The 9,573-nt window shown below is 36.9% G+C and overlaps 1 protein-coding gene and 1 long non-coding RNA gene across 9 annotated transcripts in view; one reads left to right on the top strand and one right to left on the bottom strand.

Annotated features, from left to right (window-relative positions):
- Nucleotides 1-9,573, bottom strand: part of Sugct (succinyl-CoA:glutarate-CoA transferase) — a 724,801-nt gene that overhangs the window by 80,093 nt on the left and 635,135 nt on the right. Inside the window, exon 14 of one of the 4 annotated variants that reach the window (XR_009226097.1) lies at nucleotides 233-9,141. The exons of the other annotated variants lie outside the window; for them this stretch is intronic. The gene's annotated coding sequence lies outside the window, so the exon portion shown is untranslated. The remainder of the gene's footprint in view (nucleotides 1-232; nucleotides 9,142-9,573) is intronic. 4 annotated transcript variants of the gene reach the window in all.
- Nucleotides 1-9,573, top strand: part of LOC124088272 (uncharacterized) — a 42,970-nt gene that overhangs the window by 27,008 nt on the left and 6,389 nt on the right. For 3 of the 5 annotated variants that reach the window (XR_006850322.2, XR_009226100.1, XR_006850320.2), the window contains exon 5: nucleotides 831-1,110. This is a non-coding gene — a long non-coding RNA (uncharacterized LOC124088272). Of the gene's footprint in view, nucleotides 1-830; nucleotides 5,001-9,573 lie in introns of all 5 variants that reach the window. The other 2 variants (XR_009226098.1, XR_009226099.1) reach the window with 1 other exon arrangement.

Raw genomic sequence — 9,573 nt, 5'->3', positions numbered from 1 at the left:
CTAAAATGCTCAAAAGTCAAATTTATGACTGGAAGGCATAAAATTAAGTTGGTTATTTCTCCCAAAATAAAAATAAAAGTTTACAAATTATACATCCCTGAAAGCATTTGCATTGGGCTCTTTGGATCCCAGGCAGGGGGTTTGTAAGTACATTTCAAAACACAAAATCTTTTAGTTTTTTTTTTTTAAATGATAATAATCCAATTTCATAGAAAATATCTTGGAAACTCACCTGGAACAACAGCCTCTGGTTTGGAGTTTCTGTAGTTCTAATCTGATTCGTAACCAAATATATTTAAATAATAGCTCTTTGTACTTGTCTTATCAGAAAGTTTCATAATTAAAGATTCAGAGAAATGGATCTGAAAAAAATAAATAATTTACTAATAATGAAGGGAAGTTAACTAATGAAAACTGTTGTTGGGTCTTGTTGGATCTACAACACCAAATATGGAATACATTTTCACTTATAGTTTCTGAGGACTTAGGGTCTATCACTATTCACTGGCAAAGAAAATTAGAAAACATCACATCATACCATGAGCATGAAGAACCTCCGAATTTGGAATAATAGAAAAAGACAAGCTTCCACACCACAGAAAGAACACCTTTCTGTGTTCTGCCTGGGAGAGCTGGGTATGAGTACCAGCTCTAATCTTGCTCACATCTAGGAAACTGACAGCTCACCTTGTACACTAGGTGGCAAAGAAGCCAAATAGGATGGAGGTTACCCCTACTGGGAGTGATAACAGGACAGATATATTAAAAATAGCTCTAATTAAGTTTCATTTAAAAAATATAACCTTCAGCACTGTATTGTTTTGTTTCAGACTCTACTCCACCCTTCTCTCCTGAATGGTTCCAGAAGAATTGTTTAAGTAACTTATTTTTTCAACCTTCCTGTCAGATCTGGTTTTTCCATCAATACACCATTTATATATTTTTTTTTCACAAGAAAGAAGAAAGCATTAAGAAGATAGCCAAACAACATGATATATATCATCTCTGCTAAGATCCTGCTATGGAACTGAATTCCTCAGATTTGAAATGCGTTCCATGAATGTAAAAGACATAAGCAGCCAGTGCTGATGGCTAAAAAAGGCGAATGAGGTAACAGTAACACTGATGGGCTGTTTGTCTCAAATGTCCCATAAATACGAATGTGAAATTAATTTTTTTTCAATCTACATTCTCTCTATTCAAGGAAAATTTCCTCAGTAGTAAGCCAAGATAGGGCATTTAATAGAGAGTGGTTGGAATTTGAGTTATCATTTCCATGCTTATAATTTGGGCACTTCTTACTAGAATAAAATATATAGAGAGAGGCGCAGACTTCCTAAACTTCTTGCACAAGTCACGAATGCAGGATGACACTTCGGGAGGAACAATTTCTTTTATTTATCATCTTCTAATGAGGCCTACTAGAGTGATCTCCCCCTGCTGTGTAGTTGCTGTAAGACAGTTGGGGAAAAGGCTCACCCTGGGCCTGCTGTCGCAGCAGCTGATGGCTTTGGCATTTTCATATAAACATGCAAGCCAAAGAGGAATTTCTCCTTTATAATTGGTCCCATGCCCCCCTTCCTGGGACATTCCATGATGCCACCAAAAATGAAGTGCTCAGAAAGGAGGAATCATTTCTGTTTATGTGAAAATATATCTGAAGTCCATGAGGCAAAGGAAGAAATAACAAAAAGCTTCAAAGCCCACAAAGAGGAGTTATAATCAAATCTGGATGCTGCTTTTTAGATCTGGCAGTTCTCCTCCCTATAAATGCTCAGGGGATGGGAGCCAGCCGCCCTTTCTCCTATCCTTGCCTATCTGTACAGCTAGAGGAAAGTGGCTGGCTGATGTCCTGCCATAGTGTTATCTGGGTTAAGTGTGAGTAATGCCTTTAGTGATCCCCCACGCTCAAACACAAGCAAACGAGTTTTTTCTCAGGAGTGCTTCATACATACTAAGCCATTGGTCTGAAGTTCATAAAATGATGATCAAAAATGCCTTCAGGAGGCAGTATAGCATCACAGTAACAGGGCATGGATTTTTTTTTTAAGTAACTCAAAATGAAGTGCAAGTTCTCCGTCAGGTTATTTAATTTCCCCAAGGATCAGTTTACTCATCTGTAAAATGGGGATACGAATGCATTTTTCAGAGTATTTATGTGATTATTATATATTATATTTGTAAAGCACCTAGTGCATTATTGAGCTCACTAAGAGTTAAGTAGTTTTGTCAAATGCCCCTTATGTTAATTGTCTTTGGTATGGTTTATGTGATAAGGTGTAGCTTCATATACAGCATAACACAATGTCTAGATATTCTATGATTCATATCACCCAAGATATTGGTATAATTCAGCCTAAGGGAAAACATACCTGGAGGGTTAAAGCAACCCTGAGCATTATCACCAATCACAACACCTTGTAGCAAATTAAACATTTTTCCTCTATTCTTCAATTTCTGCTCTGAACAGACATTAAGAATGATATACATCCTTTTCAAAGAAAAATATCTTGTTGACACCAGGATATTATAAGGAAGTGAAGTATCATCTTGAATCTTTACCCAAATAACTCAACTGATTTTCTGTATAATGGCAGTCAAATCACCCTTCCTATTAAATACAAATTCCCTAATATTCTCCAAATCAAGTTTCCTTTTTGGTGGTTGAAGCCTGTTTCTTTTCATTTGCCACATTAGGCAATTAATTGGGTATTTATAGGCAGCTATCATATACCCCACTGTCACTGCTACTCAGTCACACATCTTAATTTTTCCACATCTTGCCACTTAAATCCTACCCCTTAATCACCTCATCATCTTTGTCACATTTTAAAGTTGTCTTCCACTTAATCAACTCCATTTTCTAAGCTAGAGTAGGAACAATTGTGCAGAATTCTCCTAGTGCAGCTTTACTGAGGCTCACTGAAGAGAAAGCATTCTCTTCTTAAGTGATTTCTTCAGATCCCAGGATAGTTTTTGCTTCTAGTGCAAGAGCATCACCGTGTGAGCTATTCCTGATCTGCACTTCAGCATTGCCCTCCATCTATTTCTTATTAATGCTTTTCATTGTCAAATGGCACTCTCACTGGTGGGGGCTGAGCCCATTAGGAGAGAAAGCACTGCACCCCTTCCCCATGATCTCTTGGCCTCATTGGCTCCTACCACCCTCCCTGGGCATGCTCCTGCCCACTGTTCCCTAGTGGTCAGCCCTCATGGACCCCCTTCTAATGTACCTCAGGATCCTTGGTCCCTTGAGCTAAAACAAAAACAAAAACAAAAAACAGGAGAAATCCTGACCCTTGGAGGAGAGTCAGTTTCATTTGGCTTCCTCTCACTTTGTTTGTGTAAACTGGCCAATTTCTCCAGTAAATGGCCATTACAACTTGTCTTATGCAGCTCCAAGGGACACATGTTCCTGGTGGGGTAACCCACAAATCACTTTTCCTCAGGATCTTCATAAAAGCTCTAGGGAGAGAAAGGACTCAACTGTCAAATAACTTAAGGAAACGTGGCATTCTGTACCCCTCTCCTGGAAGCATAGACACATCTGAGAATGTCAACAGTTTGAGAAATGTGAAGGTAAAGAAAACCCATTGACCTTTGTCTAATGCAGTCTTCCAAAGATGTTTCGCTATATGGTCATTACTTGGAGGAACAATTATCACTAACCAATTCAAGAACCTGGGCATCCTCCAAGATACATTTTGGAAATGCTGCACTGGTCATGGTCCTCCTCTAATGTTCCCTGAAAAAGCTGTGACACTTTAATCCATGAACTCTGAATTATTATTTTCACCTGCATGATCTGTCAGAGAAAACTGTTTTGTGAGGACACTTTTGCACTATGTGGTGTCCACTCACTTTATATATAAAATATTCATCCAAGATCTTCTAGTAAGAAAACAGATAAAGGAGTCAGTTCAGCTTCACACAGATGTGACGGCAACAGTCTCAGGATTTCCCTGTCCTCAGTGCATTTCATTTGATTGGTCTCCATGATGTGCCCTTTTTCTGGGATGCTTATCTATCAGTCAGCATATGGCACAGAGTAAATACTAAATCAACATTTTTTTAAAACAAACCAAAAATTGTTCTTGTTTAATTCTTAGAGAAATACACATGATTATTTTGATGTTTCATGGTTTAAAAAATAACTAATAAGGTGGCTAGTTTTATTTTTACCCAAGACTCTTTGCTACTGTAAATGCTGTTAAAAAATTCATTAATTATCTACAAGAGCTTCCACTTACTCCTTCTATGTGCTAAGTACTTGGCATATACTATTATTTGATTACTGTAAGTTGCAATGAGATAAGTATTTGATCTTGTAGTGCAAAAAATAAAGATACTATTGAGTCAGATTAGACTGTTAAGTATCTCTAATTAGAAATCACAACGTGTAGTTTTGATCTCAGGTCTCTCGAACCTACCCTATCTTGTATGCACACCATATATGCATATCAGGTGTATAGGTGAAAACAAAAGCAAATTAATTTTTCTTACTAATCATATGTGTATTGTAGATACACACACACACATAACATAAAATGTACTTTGTCAACAATTTTTAGTGTGAGTGGCATTGAGTACATTCACATTGTTATGCAACAATCACTGTCCTCCATCTCCAGAATTTTGTCTTCTTCCCAAACTGGGAGTCTGTATAAAACATTGACTCCCTATCCACTACACTCAGTCCCTGACAACAACCATTTTACTTTTGTGTCTTTGACTATTCTAGGAAGCACAATATTTGTTACTAATTAATTTTTAAACTCTTGCTCTGATAATGCTATCAACCACATGCTCAGAAAAAAAAAATCATCTTAACTTTCTTATACCAATAAATCATTGTTTGCAGTTTTATTAATGTTTCTCAAAGAAAATCAGGCTCTAACTTTAAAACAAAACCCACAAGTGGAAATTTCCCAACTCAGCCCCAGGGCCATAAGCAGATCACTGCAAAGACAAAGCATCCAGGTCAAATACAAAGCAAAGGGGTAAGTTGGGGTGGCTGCTTAACATCTTGGGTCTTTTGATGATTGAAATCTGCATATACATCCCAAACATTTCTCTTTTTTCCCCTCTTCCAAACTGCATTTCTGTTAATTTGTGAAAACAGTACAACTTGAGGGAAATGTAATCCACATGTTTTGGTGCGTTTGCACTTATATGCCCTTGAGACTATCAAAATGGCCTAGCAATACATTTTCTGATGGCTTTAAAACAAGTAGAAACACAATTATAGACTTTCAAAAGCACAAACTTATTCCAGAAAGGAGATAGACTCAATCTAAGTTTAAATTCTTGAAATTTAAGCATTAGTTAAATAATTTTCTAAGCTGATCTTCAAACAAAACTATACTCAGCTACCTTTAAATTAGAGACTAGAGTTGTAAGGTAAAATACTCTCAATAATCAGCTTAACTTTCCTTTTTGGCTAGAAGAAGACAGATTTCTTAGAAATATCCAGACCTGGGTCTAAATTGCTATACTAACATTCAGTTAGCAATATATAACAAGGGTCCATTTTTCTCAGCTGTGAAATGGACACAATAATTTACGGCTTTCTGAATTGACCTGGAGATTAAATAAATTGTACATATAATATGCTTGCATTTGCACCATATATAGGGGAGTACTCAAGAGATGTTGACTTACATCTGCTTTCAAATTTGAATATTCCATAGCAATGATGCCATTAAAATCTATTCACAAAATATATTTATATGCAATACAATGAATTATATGTTTCCTTTAAATGGAAAGAGATTTAAAAAAAAAAAGTTTGTCCCATTAAAGACACTAGAAAGTAAAGTGAATTATCTAAGGTCACACATTAACCTGAAGGTCCATAAGATGGAGAAAGCAGATTCAGTCTTAAGGAGGCAAACAGTTGAGGACAGTCTTTACAGCCATATGGGGTAGTGCTTTTCTAGCTTGCTGTGGCTGTGGCATGTTGGTGGCTTTCTTATTTCATCATGCACTCTCTGCACATTACTAAAATGTTTATATTAACTACTTTTTTCATTTTTAACTGAATTTAAGTTTTTGCTTAATGGTTTTGCAAAGTTTACTGCTTCTTGAAATAACCAAAGCTCTTAGAAACACTTCAAAAAATTGTATTAGGGCATTATAATCACATGTAATAGTGGGATTCATTGTGACATAAGCACAAATGCACATAACATAATTTGGTCCACTGCATTCCCTAGCACTTCCCCTTTGCCTAATTTCTTCCCTCTCCATGAACACTCTTCCCCTACTCTACTATTTATTTATTTTGTTAGTTGGTAGGTTATACAAAAAAGCGAGATTCATTGTGATACACTCTTGCATGTGTTTGGCATAGTTGGGTTGGTTTTATTCTGCACTTCTTCCCCTTTCCCTCCCTTTCTCCATCTCTCAGATCCCCTTTCTCCAGACTACTTTTCTCCCTTCCATTTTCATGAAATCCCCCCTTTAGAATTTCTTCTCTCTAGTTTCTGCTGAGAAAAAAAAAAAAACTTTGACCCTTGACTTTATTATTCTGCCTTATTTCATGCATGATGTCCTCCAGTTCCATCTATTTAGTAGCAAATGACATAATTTCACTCTTCTTAGTGGCTGAGCAGAACTCCATTGTGTATATATGCTATGTTTTCTTTATTCAATCATCTGTTGACAGTTACCTGGGTTGGTTCTATAACTTGGCTATTGTATACACTCATAATAGACACAAGGACTCTGAGTAGTTAGACCAAGGGGATACCCACTCTGAGAGTCACTCAGCCTTCTATGACTCACATGATATCTAGATGAAGGACAGACTGGGAAATGAGTTCAAGGCCCCTGAGGCCTTCTCTCCTTCTATCCTACTAAGAGGATAAACTCAGAAACACAATGAGTGCTAATTCTGTAGCCAGGTTAACATGTGAAAACAAGTAGATATTATGTCATTAAAGCTGATACACGATGGACACACTCAGAAGACAACGTAAGCTCAAGCTAGGAGATAAGCAATGAGGCCCATAGACCCTCAGCAGTCCCCAAGGGTTTGGGTGTTGGAAGATTTTGTTTAACCCTTTACCTACAATTTCTTCACCCCACCAACATCTCTTTTTAATATTAACACTGTGTGCTTAGTTAAAATTAAACAATGATCTTTTAAAATCTTTTTTAAATATACGGTTTATTCTTTTAATATTTTCTCTGGCTAGGTCTTCTTAACAGGAATATATATATGTCTTGAAATGTTAAGGATTTCTATCTAAAGAAAACAATTTAGCTATGGAATTCAGCCCAACTGTCATCTTTGGATGCACCATTGTGTCCCTTCTTGGCAATGCTACTGGAGAAAAGCAGAGCCACTTTTCCCTATGGGGAGGACTAAAATGACTCGTTTCCAACCACAGATAAACTCAGCAATGGAGGCAAGCAACTCAGTCCAGGTAGAAGCCATTTGGAGGCAAAGATAATGTATCTTCCTGATTATCCAAGTAAATTCCATGGCATAGAAGTCTAAACTGGGAGATTTTAAAACTTTTGTATTTTACTACTACATGATATCAACTTTAATTTCTCCAAAGGGTTTATATACCTAATTACATTTAATTAATTTAATTTATTCCCTAAAGACCCACCAGAAGTCAGTATATAAATCTGATCCAGAAAAAAATTCCTTCAAGTACCAATGAGAGTTGGCTACAGCTAAAACAACAGAGATTCAAGAACTGATCCCAGAAAGAAGTCTGACCCATCTTTTAGGACAATAAAAAAGAAACTTTGACAATCATGCAGACTTCCACTCTTCCTGTTCCTTCTTATTTTGTTTTTGTTTTGATTTCTCTATTTGGCTGGACATTTCAGTGATCCCCTTAGATTATTTCAAACATACCTCTAAACTTAGGGATTATTTTGCATAGTGATAGTTAAAAAAAAAAATCCCAAAGAATGTATAAATCTAATTAAATATTCATCCAGGAAAATTCTTTAGCTTATATATCACTTCCTCATAGTGAAAACAACTCTGCACCCCAGAAATCGATTGATAACTTAGGGCTAATCTGCAACAAGGATTTCCTTGTTGGTTAGTCACTTATCAGGAAACCCCGTTAGGGTCTGGTTGATGAGGACACAAGTTTAACAGATACAACTGAGTTCTTGGCCACTTTCCCAGTCCCAACTTACAGAACATGAATTCCCTGAGAGTGAAAGTCCAGGTCTCACAAAATATTTCTTCCTCATGGCACAGATAAGCATAGTTGATGGAGATCCTAAGTCATACCAGCGACAGTAATTTGGCTCTCAGAGCTTCTCTGGTTCCTGATGGAAGACATTCCTGGGGATGGGATTCATGCCTCCTCTGCTTCCTCCTAGCTCTCCTAGGAAGGAAAGTCACTGCGCTTTTCATTTCTCACTGAATGGGAACAATGTCTAAGGTCTTGTCTCACTGTAACAAGACTTCCAGAGAAGGCTACAGGCCCTCAGTGTCAAATCCCCTGAGAATACACTGATTGATTTCACTCTTAGTACCCTGCCATGGGTTCAGGGTTTAATAATGTTGAAAATAATTAAGGACTTCGGGAAGTACCATGGCTAGTCGCTTTGCAAACTCACTTCCCTGCCAGCTTTCTCTCGTTCTGTTGACAGACTTCCTTTCATCTCTTTCCTCTTTTTGCAGCATACCCTGATCCCTGAAGGAATATGCTCTTTCTAGAAGACAGATTATGCACTACATACAACATGAAAACTTTACACACTTTTCCTGTTGTCATCTGAAAGGCCTTTCTACCTGGAAGAAATAACTTATCTTACTTCTCATTCTCCCATTGGTTTTACTTTGAATTCCTTCTAAGGACCAACATATTTAAATTTTTATGGAGGGATATAAGCTGGAACCTTGGTTCCTCTTAATTTTTCTTTTTCCCCAGTGAGATTTGTGACAGCTTTCCCCATTGCTGCTATCCATTATATAAATTTAACTGCACTTTGAGGATATGTGATTTCAGAAACATTATCTAATTTTCTATCTAACAGGAAGAGGGGGGAAAAAAGCTAAAAATAACAGGGAAAGGTGAAGAACTGGGTAGCCCAGAAGAGGAAGATTTGTAACCATGGAAGAGTCTAGGTGGTCACTCCATTTATTGTACATTCTTCAAACTGAAAACAAAGTAAAAAAGTTAAATAATTTTCAGAATGTTTCTTTAGGTAGCAAGTCTGTTTATAAAAAAAAAGTATACTGTATACATTTGTCACAAATCATCTTTTGTGTGTGTGATGCTGAGGATTGAACCCTGGGCGTTGTGCATGTGAGGCAAACACTCTACCAACTGAGCTATATTCCCAGCTCTAATAGGTTTTGATACTAATCATCATCCAGAAGACTTTTTAAAGTTGGAGTAGAGGATTCTGATGGGACTTTAAATGATAGCACATTTGCTCTCCACAAGCTTAGGAAAGCATACTGTCTCAAACCCAGAAAGGGGTTTTAGATCACCATTTATAAAAGGTCTTGGAAAACATTCAGAAATACAGTATGTCAGATAATCAAATTATGAAGTAACTTAGCTTCTTAAAAATTCAACTCAAAAT

Source organism: Marmota monax, unplaced genomic scaffold, assembly GCF_021218885.2.
Source record: "Marmota monax isolate L192 unplaced genomic scaffold, Marmota_monax_Labrador192_F-V1.1 WCK01_AAM20220418_F8-fsc00109, whole genome shotgun sequence".
In the NCBI taxonomy this organism is placed as follows: Eukaryota; Metazoa; Chordata; class Mammalia; order Rodentia; family Sciuridae; genus Marmota; species Marmota monax.
Note: the sequence above shows the minus strand (reverse complement) of the source record. Positions and strands in the feature narration are given on the sequence as shown.